Genomic DNA, 12,413 nt, shown 5'->3' with positions numbered 1-12,413 from the left:
AAGTCCCCCCGGTGATACCCCCAGTTAGCTTGCCTAAAAAATCGAGTGCAGCGGACAAGCAAAATCAGGTTCCTCCTGGCTTCCGTGGGAATAGTTCACCTTCGAACGACCCAGCACTCCAGGGGACATCAAAAACCCCAACTGTCCCTGTTTTTCCGTCCAGCTCAACTTCCCAATCGGGATTTATAAAGTTGTCTGACCTTTTGGATCAAATCTTCAAGTGTTTTAATGTTTCCGACTCCATCAGAACCCTTGTCATCTCAATGCTTCCAGTATTAAAGACAATTTTACAGCAATTGATGCAAACATGGCCCCTCCTTGCAATGATTATCTCTCTTGATGTCTAATTTAGATAGAGAGGTCGGAGATATCACTGTTTTTCAGTGGAATTGTCGTAGTCTTATCCCTAAATTGGATACATTCAAATTTTTAATTCATAACTTCAATTGTGATGTTTTTGCTCTGTCCGAAACTTGGCTTTCTTCGCGAGATGATATCTCTTTCCACGATTTTAATATTATACGCTTGGACCGCGATGACAGATACGGAGGGGTACTATTGGGGATCAATAAGTGCCACTCATTTTTTCGAATTGACCTTCCACCTATTGGAGGGATCGAAGCTGTTGCTTGTCATGCAAACATCAGAGGTAAAGACCTCTGTATTGTCAGCTTGTATTGGCCTCCGAGAGCTGCGGTTAGCCGCAAACAACTTGATGACATGTGCTCACTTCTTCCTGAGCCACGATTGATCTTGGGAGACTTCAACTCTCACGGAACTGCCTGGGGGGAACAGTACGACGACAATCGTTCATTGTTGATATATGACCTTTGTAACAACTTCAATATGACCGTTTTGAACACTGGGGAAACAACACGTGTGCCTAAACCTCCTGCTAACCCAAGTGCTCTTGACCTCTCGCTTTGCTCGAATTCACTATCGTTAGATTGCAAGTGGAATGTAATCCAGGACCCCAACGGTAGTGATCACTTGCCAATCAAAATTTCCATTCGAAATTCTTCAGAATCTATAAACATGGCATATGACCTCACAAGAAACATTGACTGGAAAAAATATTCGGACGCTATTGCTCTAGCCATCAATTCCAGAGATGGTTTACCTCCATTGGAGGAGTATAACTTCCTTTCTCGTTTGATCTATGACAGCGCGGTTCGCGCTCAAACGAAACCCATCCCAGGTTCCACTATTCGTCGAAGGCCTCCCAATCCATGGTGGGATAGCATATGTTCCAAGCTTTATGTAGAAAAATCGAATGCATTTAAAGCTTTTCGGAAACGTGGAACCCCTGAAAATTTTCAGACGTATTTGGACCTTGAAAATCAATTTAAAAACTTGATCAAAGGGAAAAAACGTGCTTATTGGCGAAATTTCGTGGGAGGTTTGTCACGAGAAACGTCAATGAAAAAATTATGGAAAGTGGCTCGAAAAAAGTGGCTCAACGAATGAAAGCGAAGAATATTCACATCGATGGATTTTTAATTTTGCACGGAAGGTTTGTCCTGATTCCGCTCCTGTGCAAAAAAATGTTCGAGATATACCACAAGATAGGTGCGATCTTGATTCCGAGTTTTCGATGGTACAATTCTCTCTTGCTCTCCTTTCATGTAACAATTCTGCTCCGGGATCGGATAGAATTAAGTTCAACTTGCTGAAAAATCTCCCTGATGTGGCGAAACATCGCTTGTTGAACTTATTCAATCGGTTTCTGGAGCATAATATTGTTCCAGATGATTGGAGACAAGTACGAGTTATAGCTATTCAAAAACCCGGAAAACCCGCGTCCGACTTCAATTCGTACCGCCCAATAGCAATGCTGTCTTGTATACGGAAATTGTTGGAGAAAATGATCTTGTTTCGCCTTGATCGATGGGTTGAAACGAATGGCCTACTCTCAGATACACAATATGGGTTCCGCAGGGGCAAGGGGACGAATGATTGTCTTGCGTTGCTTTCTTCAGAAATTCAAATGGCTTACGCCGAAAAAAAACAAATGGCTTCAGTATTCTTGGACATAAAGGGGGCCTTTGATTCTGTTTCAATAGAGGTTTTGTCAGACAAATTACACTCTCGGGGTCTGCCGCCTCTATTGAATAATATGTTATATAACTTGCTTTGTGAGAAACATTTGAACTTTTCTCACGGAGATTCGGCAGTAAGTCGGGTCTCTTACATGGGCCTCCCCCAGGGCTCATGTTTAAGCCCCCTTTTGTACAACTTCTATGTAAGCCTAAGACAACTTGCAGATGATGGAGTGGTGTCTGTCGTAGGATCAAACGAATCCGACCTGCAAGGACCCTTACAAGATACTTTGAACAATTTTTCAACCTGGGCCATTGGGCTAGGGATCGAATTCTCCACGGAGAAAACAGAGATGGTGGTTTTTTCTAGGAAGCATAGACCAGCAAAACCAAAGCTTCAACTTTTGGGTAAACCGATCACTCATGCTATGTCATTCAAGTATCTTGGGGTCTGGTTCGACTCCAAATGTACTTGGGGGCCCATAAAAAATGTCAACAAAGAATAAACTTTCTCCGTACAATTACCGGCACCTGGTGGGGATCCCATCCCGAAGATCTTATTATGTTGTATCGAACAACTATTCTCTCAGTGATGGAGTATGGCAGTTTCTGTTTTCAATCAGCTGCCAAAACACACCTCATTAAACTCGAGCGAATTCAGTATCTTTGTCTCCGTATTGCGTTGGGATGTATGCCCTCAACGCATACCATGAGTCTCGAGGTTTTGGCAGGCGTACTCCCACTAAAAGATCGCTTCAATTTATTATCTCTTCGGTTCCTCATCCGGTGTAAGGTTATGAATCCATTGATGATCGGAAATTTTGAGCAATTGATCGAGCTAAATTTTCATTCTAGATTCATGAGTTCATATCATGAATTCACCTCTATGCAGGTTGTTCCTTCTTCGTATATTCCCAACCGTGTTTGTTTTCCTGACTACATCAATTCCTCTGTACATTTCGATCTGTTCATGAAGGAGAAAATCCATGAAAATCCAGATTATCTTAGATTGGGGTTCGTTCCTACAATCTTCAATGCAAAGTATGGGCGTGTCAATTGTGATAATATGTACTTTACTGATGGGTCCTCTATGAATGAGTCCACAGGATTTGGAGTGTTCAACGTATTTTTTAGCACCTCACACAGTCTTCAGAATCCTTGCTCGGTATATATTGCTGAATTGGCAGCGATATACTGGGCGCTGGACAGCGTCGCCTCACGACCTGTTGAACACTATTACATTGTAACGGATAGTCTTAGCTCTGTCGAAGCTATCCGTTCAGTGAGGCCGGAAAAGCACTCGCCGTACTTCCTTGAGAGAATACGAGAAATTTTGAGTGCTTTATCCAGACGTTGTTATGTCATTACCTTTGTCTGGGTCCCTTCACATTGCTCAATTCCGGGTAATGAGAGGGCTGACTCATTGGCAAAGGTAGGTGCAATTGAAGGCGATATATATCAGCGTCAAATCGCCTTCAATGAATTTTATTCTTTAGTTCGCAAAAATACCATCGCTAACTGGCAACTCAAGTGGAATGAAGATGAATTGGGCCGGTGGTTTCACTCGATTATCCCAAAGGTAAGCCTCAAACCGTGGTTCAAAAGTCTGGATTTGAGTCGGGACTTTATTCGCACCTTCTCCTGACTCATGTCCAATCACTGTTCGTTAGATGCACTACTCTTCCGTTTCAATCTTACCAGCAGCAATCTCTGCGTTTGTGGCCAAGGTTATCACGACATTGAGCACGTTGTTTGGTCGTGCGAGGTGTATCTGGTCGCCAGATCGAATTTAGAAAACTCCCTTCGGGCCCGAGGAAGACAGCCCAATGTGCCGGTGAGAGATGTGTTGGCTCGGTTAGACCTTGATTACATGTCCCATATATATGTTTTTCTTAAAGCTATAGATCTTCGTGTGTGATTGTCCCTACATCCTTATACCCTCCTTTCCTTCCTTTGCGGGTAATTCGTCCCCTTGCTATAAATAGTAGAATAAGTTGAAATGTAAATAAACTATAGATATACGAATAGATTTAAGAATTGAGTGCTCATCAACATTGTTACAATTTCCTTATATCCCATCCTTCTCCTAAAAATATGTCACCCTTCTAAACTCGAGTACACCGCGAGTAATCGGTTTTCCACCTTACTAACCATAGATGTAAGAAAATTGTTTATATATATATATATATATAGTTTTAAAAATATATTTAAGAATTCGGCTCCTTTAAACTTAAGTAACTGAGCCTGTAAAAATAAACGAATTAATAAAAAAAAAAATGATTGATGATATGATATATCTTGGAGAGAGTAAGTCAGGTCAACGACTTGGGTGTAGCGCTCGACTCTAACACACCTTCGACGCACACCGCTCTGCGCTGATCACTATAGCTAATCGTCAGCTTGGGTTCATTTCAAGAATATCTAGGGACTTCACCGATCCTTACTGCCTGAAGTCACTCTACTGTTCTCTTGTAAGGCCAATTCTTGAAACCGCATCGGTAGTTTGGAACCCTTACCAACACATGTGGAGCTTCAGGATTGAACGAATTCAGAAACGCTTCGTCCATAGAGCGCTCAGGCATCTACCTTGGCGTGATCCACGGAATCTGCCGCCATATATAGCTAGATGTCGATTACTGAATCTGGATACGCTTGAACGTCGTAGGCGTATTCAACAAGCCACTTTCGTTGCCAAACTAATTTGTGGTGAATTAGATGCACCTAACTTGCTAGAGATAGTTAACTTTCGCGCTCCCAGCCGAATCCTACGATCCTCGTATTTGCTGCAACCGTTCCCGCATCGTTCAACGTTTGGTCAGTATGAACCGATAACGGGAATGATAAGGACATTTTCATTAGTAGAACATTTTTTTGATTTCGGAGAACCATCACAACGCATCAGAAACAGGATCGAGAATTCTAATGTCATATATTAATGTGTTTTTAACTAATTATAAGTATTTTATTTCATTAAGACGATGTTGTCGGATGAATTCAAATTCAAACAAATAAACTAATAAACTAATCAAGCAAAAGGAACCAAATTTGGTATATGAAGGTTTTAGGAGGCAATAAATGTTTCTATGGTGGTCTGACACTCCGAGGGTTTTGCATTACTCGAGAATCAATCAAGCATACGGAACCAAAATTGTGCATGTGGAGGTTTCAGAGGGACGAGGTTGGTGCTTTGCATAACTCGAGAACTAATCAGGCAAATTGAACCAAAATTTGCATATGGAAGCAATAAATGTCTCTATGGAGATTCGACACACTATAATGCTAACTATAATTTTAAAAAATCAGGAAGGATGAAAATAAAAATCAGGATAAATCAGGATAGCTCATATTATGTTGTCCGAAAAGTCAATGTCGATTTTTGGGAAAACAAAAACATCATTTTCAATCAAAGCATTATAATTCAATGTTATATCCATAGTTCTGTTTCACAATCTTTCGCCATCTTTCACACAGCTTAAATATTTTATCCTCCCAGAACATGTTTGCTTCCTCGTCGAAAACTGCTGCGAGCCATACATGTGAGAAACAGGTTGCTTGGTAGTAGATCATAATACAGAATCCAATCCAAATCCCACCAGAAACAGAGTATATCTTCCTTCGGGCGAAGACCGGATATGTAAAAGAATCAATAAGCATGGTATAAATCCTCGCATAAGCAGAAATGCTAGTGTTTCGCCTGACTTTTTGATCGTTTTGAAAAATCCTATAGCCTAATAGAGAAAACCTAACCTATAGAGAAATCAATATTCAAATTTTCACTGAATTCATAATCCATGCTTTGGAATAAATTTTACTCAACAAATGAGGAAAGCATATCAGCAGTTTGAATATAATGAATTTAGATAAAAAAGGTTAAGTACACAGTTAAGTGTTAGGATTAAAAAAAAAGTTTTAACTTAATTTGTTTATTTGTTTATTTGTGTATTTGTACTGGCATCAACAGACTACAGTGGTCCAAATGATACAAGTATCTATCTCTAATTAATTCTAAAAACCGTTGTTTCAAAGTAACACGCGAAACGTTAAAATCAAACGCCGAAGAAACTGTGTTGAATGCACGCTGAAGGCTTGCTATTGCTGTGTACATGCCATAATTCGTTCGCTGTGTACATTGTGTACATGCCATAATTCGTTCGCCGAAGTATGGTCCACAGAAAAGGAACTATCCGCATCCGTCGAGGTGGTACGTTGAGATTTGGGTGGCTTAAAATTTCTGGAGAATCAACGCGACCAGTGAGTGTATCCGCTACAAACAAAGACTTAGCTAGCTTTCTTCTGCCGTGCAGTGAATCCAGATGGATCAACAAGCATCGGGTCTCGTAACTAGGAAGCTGATGAAGATTGCGCCACGGAAGCAGGCGAAGTACGTACCGAATGAATCTTCTCTGAACGGACTCGATTCTCGTAATGCCAGTTTGATAGTGCGACTTCCAAACGATACTGCAGTATTCCAGAACAGGCCGAACTAGAGCGCAATACAGGGATTTGAGACAATATACGTTCGTGAAAGTTTTTGAAACCCGCATAATGAATCCCAAGTTTCTAGATGCTTTATCTACAACATACGATAGATGTTCTTTATAAGACAGTCTCGAATCCAATATTACTCCAAGATCTTTGACCATCATAACTCGTGGAATGGGGACACCAGAGAGAACGTATTCCAACGTGATCGGTTCTTTTTTCCTAGAGAAGGATATCGAGGAACATTTTAATGGATTTATAACCATACAGTTCGTGGCGCACCATTCGGCTACAATATCCAGTTGTCGTTGAAGAAACCAGCAATCGACTACAGAACTAATACGGCAATAGATTTTTAAATTATCCGCAAACGAAACGCGAGGTTCTTCTAATGCCAAGCAAATGTAATGTATATACAAGTGCGAACCGGAGAACTATCATTACAGAAAATTTTGGCATGGAAACCAGTATATTTATTACGAATAATGTAAAGAGTACAAAAATCAGGAAAAAATCAGGATCATTTCAGAAAAATCAGGATAAATTGAGTGTTCGTCAGGATATCAGGGAGCGTGCTAAAAAGTCTGGGAAATCCTGAAAAATCAGGAAGGTTGGCATCTCTGACCGTAACCGTCGCACCGCAATCTATTTCCATGTTTAGCGCAATTCCTTCTACCAACACACTCACGAGACATGGTTTGCTGAAACGAGTACTTCCTATCATCATGCAAATATAGTCATCATCTTCATCCTTCTTCTTCTTCTTCTTATATGGCACTAATGTTCCTAGAGGAACTCCGCCGTCTCAACGTAGTATTACTTGCGTCATTTTCATTAGTACTTAGTTGAGATTTCTATGCCAAATAACACACCTTGAATGCATTCTGAGTGGCAAGCTCTAGAATACGCGTGACCACAGTGCAAGTCAGAGGAAATTTCTTTGAAGAAAAATTTCCCCGACCAGAACGGGAATCGAACCCGAACCCCCGGCATGTTAGGTTTGACGCTAACCACTCGACCACGGGAGCACTCATCTTCATCCTCTGAATCCTTTATCTGCAAGCGTTTGAAATCGTAGCTATTGATTTCAACCGGTGCTTCTTCCACGAAATTTACATTTCTAGGATTATTCAATTTATAACAGTCACTTTTCACCTGTCCTCTTAATTTGCAAAAGTTACAAATCATGTTCTGATGAGGGTTGTCCTGACTATCTCTGCGGCGATCTGTATAGCTTGTTCCCAGCTGATCTGTATACGAATAGCGATCTCGTTGGCGATAGTCATAACGATGATTGTTGTACCGTCCGCGCTCACGGTCCCTACTCGAGCTCCTACTTCGACTACGGAAACGCCTGCCTTAGTTTCGCGATCTTTGCCCATTATCTCTATCCGTATCCCTCCATTGGGTCTGGTGCACTAACCGATATTTCACCGACTTTACCGCTTGTTTAACTGATAAAGAACATTCAACAGCTACATATAGCTAGCAAAACTAGCACCACGTACGTAGTGGCCAACGCTCCCAATCAAAGCAGACATGCTGACGGAAAATATTCCAAAATGACAAGAACCAAACGAGAAACAATGGACGAAACGACTTACTAGATATGCTGCTTCTTAAGGCTGATTTAGACAATGCCAGTCAGCGCTCTAGTTGAAGTATCCAGTGAATAGAGAACAGACACTCTGTTCAAGTTAGAGGCCAATTACTTGTTCGATACTGGTACAAGTATCTTGAACAGAGTGTCTGTTCTCTGTTCACTGGATACTTCAAATAGAGCGCTGACTGGCATCGTCTAAATCAGCCTTTACTCTCTCATGTTTTACGCTCGCAATGCAGTGATCACCAGAAACCTCACCAAAGATAACCTTGCCAAAGTATTCGTTGCTGACGCTCGTCTCACCAATGCCCAGCTCACCAACCTTATAGCGTGTTTACATTAGGGAGATCTATAGCTATAGATGGATGTATTTACCCGAAAATAGACGTAAACGGGTGAGAATATATATGATACAGGTGGTATATATGTATACGATGCATTGAATAAACTTAGGCATATGTAAACGCTGGTGAATTTCTCACTGGTGAGAAATCACTAAAGTTGGATGCAGTTCTACTTCAGGCGAATAAATTCACCAAAAATATGAATATATTCATTATATAAGTTCGCTAGTGTAAACGGTTAATGTGATTTCTATAAATCTCATCATATTTCTTCACACGAAGATATCACTAGTCTAAACCCACCCTTAGCTCACTCGTCGTCGATACAAACTTGCCTCTCTTGAGATTTGCTCACTATCACTAACAGCTGCTCAGAATTCTACTCTACTCTCAGCTGTACACTGTTCACTTCACACCGATCCGCGTTTGCGTTGTCTGTATTGGCTGCCCACATTCCGTTTTGCCTGCCAAGATCGGGTCGATGAAATGTCAACAATCGACCTCAAATGCTGCCACCTTGCAATCGAGTTATCGACCTTTCATATGCATTCATCGAACAACTTGACGCCACTTTTTCGCCAACATGTGCAAAGCGTCGACCTGCTTGCAGCGCTGCTTCCAGCACTGCTTGCTGCATGTTTGTATTGGTTTGTTATTGAAAATGAAAAGGAAATACATTGATCGATTTTAATCATTTTATTGAAAAATAATAATAAAGATCCATGTATAATAAAAATAAGGTATATAATGGAATCGGTGCATCCGGGTTGTCTGGATTGACGATTCAAATCCGACTGAGTACATTGATGAATACCTCCTTGCCCTTGATGACACAGATATGTGGCTGAGGAGGATTCTTCAATGTGCGTGAAGCACGAGATCTCCGATGGGGAAAATTGCTCGAAATACTATCGATGGCCAGGTCCTGCTGCTGTTGCTGTTCCCCGGAATAGCACCCTGGACTTAAAGTATACTGCTGCGGGAAAGCTGATGCTGTTGGCTGGTGTGACAGAAGTGGAAATAAGCAATGTGGTGATGAGGGAAATCATCTTTCTCATTCGCCGATTGATTGAGTCGGATGTATTCATAGCTGAAACAAAATAAAATGATTAGTACGTGAAAAGCAGAAATGAATTCCCTACTCACCAGTTGTATGATCCGGATAAAAATGCGAACATTAAAATATCATGCGATTACGTTCGCTAACCTCGCCTATTTTCATTCTACTATACTACGGAATCAGTGCATTCGGGTTCCTCCGGGGTGGTAATTCAGCTGAGCAAGTTGATAAATATCTCCTTGTCGTTGAGTTTTCGTATCTGAAGAGGATTTTTGAATGTGCGCGAAGCACGGAACCTCTAATGGGGAAAGTTCTTCGCGATACCATACCATGGTCAAATTCTGCTGTTGCTGCTGTTGATGCTGTCCCCCGGCATTGCCAACAGGGGTTGGAGGTTACTGCTGCAGGAAAACGGATGTTGTTGGCTGCTGTGATAGAAGTGGAAATCCGCACTGTGGTGATGGGAGAAATCATCTTTCTCACTTACCGATTGATGGAAGCAAACGAGTCGAATGTATTCATAGCTGATAAGACAAGATAAAATAATCAATAATTAAAAAGCCGAAATATATTTCATACTCACCAGTTGTATGATCCATTTGTTTTTGTTTGAGATGACAGTTTAGCGGAGTGGAAAAAAGAACCACCAGTGATGACATTTGGTTTGTTTAATTATTCAGTATTTTCGACTAACGAACTATCCGCGTTGACGATATTGGGGAATAGGCATGACAGTATGGATTTGCAGAAGGAATGAATACAATTTTAAAATGAAAATTATTAATGAACATGATTTTTCCTTAATCAAATTAGTACTCTATGTAAGTGAAAATCATCATTGCCTGCAAGTGGTGAAAAAACGTCATAAAAAAATATGTTTTGAGATAATTTTATATTATAATGACAAGTTTTTTTGAGAATATCTGAACGTCTATAGAAAATAATTCAAATTAGGGTTACGTACTTTAAGTAGAAAAAATTATGCCAAGAAAAAAATTTCATACAAATTTTAGCAAATATAAACTGATTCGGGCCGACTAATATGATAGAGAATAGTTTGCCTCATACAAACTAATGCCGTATCCAGATGTCGATACCTAATCGTCGTCATCGTGAATAGGTAACAGCGTTACGGTCGTTGTTAGGTCGATGTTTTTTTCGTCGATTGGATTGTGGGTGCCTTGCCAATTTCACTCACGCTCGCATCGAAGCTGAGTTAATGCGGGCGCTACACGATTCGTCCAACATTTCACTCGAATGTGAAATGTTGATGAATCGACAAATGTTGTGACGAATGTGCTGCTACACGGTGAAGTGAATGTTCGATTCAATGCAATCGGTCCAAACAATCGGCGAGTATTTGGATCAAATGTTTATTGTTTTTATTTACCATCAAAAACTTTAGGAAACTGGATGACGATGCGAGTATAGAAATTGCTGCCGTAGCAATTGTACTGATATCGGGCTGTAAATTAAAAATGCTTGAAATCAACATTATTAAACTGCAATATTTTGCCGTATATTTTGAATTTTATGAACCAATTTCATAGTTCCTTCATCTAAAACTTGTAAACAAACCAATCTGTCAAAGATAGATTCGGACGAATCGTGTAGCGGTGTATCGAATGTCATCGAGTGTCGAATCAACGAATGACAAAAATTCTTTGACTCGTGCCACTCGCGTTGGAAGGTAATCCACAACGAACGGATTACCATCCAACGCGAATATTCGACGCTCGACATTGGAGGTTCGTAGTGTCAGTCGACTACACGATGCGTCGAATCATCGAGCGTCCAGCATTCGAGGGTGTTCGTAGCATCGTGTAGCGCTGGCTTAAGCAGGGTTCGGACGGTGCGAGTAAGTATTCGCGACTACGAAGCTGAATTTGACAGCATGTGTGCATGAAGCGAATGTCAACAAAGAATTGCAAAAAGAATGTGATTTTTAAACGCACCGTTTTTAACGTTTTTTGCAGAAATTTTCGTAATGGTGAGTATGTATCGAAAGAACTATCCTCTAGGATGCTAATTTAGTTAAATCATATAAATTTACTGCAGGGGAAAACGTTTTCTTACCGCATCCGAAGGACACTGTCTTTACTTGTGAAAAAGTAAACAAACTTTCAGGATACTAAATTTTAATAAAAATTAATAATTGTGTGCAAAATTTGTCTTCCAAACGGTTGGAAAATGAGTTTTCCTTATGCAGTGAAAAAAAACTTTGCCGTAGCTTAAGCTGAATTTAGCTTATAAGTGTTTTTCTGTGACCTTGTTTCATGCATTATCAGGAGCCATCAGTCGGAGAAAATGAAACCTGCTACGTGGCTGTGGAGTTTGCGGATGTGTTCGATTACGCTGCGGGTGGAAGCCGTTTAGTCGTCGAAGGCGAAAGAGTATTCAAACCTGGACATCTTTTAATAGTTGGTGTTGAAGAAGTTCAGTATTTTCTCGTCCTGCCTCCAGTCATCATCTCCAAGCTCGGAACCCCATACAATAAAAATTCGTATGAAAATCTCCTTCTCCAAATGGTTGTTTTCGTGTTCCTGTAAAGCTGGCAAAGGAAAGTGCAAACACGTCATGGCTGTTTTGTATCATTTGCTTAAGTATGTTTTATTTTATTTCTTTATTATTGCACATTTTGCACCAAGTTGGACTGTTTCACACTTTTTCAAAAGTGCGAAAATGTGAATGATAATACTTGGAGAGTAGAAGTTCGACACGGTGAAATGGAGTCTACAAATACGGGAGGTTTTTGTAGGTTCTATATTTAGCCGTAGTCGTTGGATCCAGTCTAGATACCGCGATTTGTCCGTTTTAGGAGGGAAAGCATGAAAAGAAATTCCGGGGCGATATCTCTTTTTACATCCGACGACAAAAACAATACG

The 12,413-nt window shown here is 40.6% G+C and overlaps 1 protein-coding gene across 1 annotated transcript in view; it reads right to left on the bottom strand.

Moving 5' to 3' along the window:
- Positions 1-9,172: 9,172 nt before the first annotated feature.
- The window catches only part of LOC129770769 (uncharacterized), a 56,345-nt gene continuing 53,104 nt past the window's right edge, over positions 9,173-12,413 (bottom strand). Inside the window, exons 7-9 of the transcript XR_008742191.1 lie at positions 10,112-10,225; positions 9,615-10,052; positions 9,173-9,558 (exon numbers count right to left, since the gene is read on the bottom strand). The gene's annotated coding sequence lies outside the window, so the exon portion shown is untranslated. The remainder of the gene's footprint in view (positions 9,559-9,614; positions 10,053-10,111; positions 10,226-12,413) is intronic.

The sequence above is a fragment of the Toxorhynchites rutilus genome, chromosome 2 (genome assembly GCF_029784135.1).
Source record: "Toxorhynchites rutilus septentrionalis strain SRP chromosome 2, ASM2978413v1, whole genome shotgun sequence".
In the NCBI taxonomy this organism is placed as follows: domain Eukaryota; kingdom Metazoa; phylum Arthropoda; class Insecta; order Diptera; family Culicidae; genus Toxorhynchites; species Toxorhynchites rutilus.
This window is presented reverse-complemented; position numbering and strand designations above follow the sequence as displayed.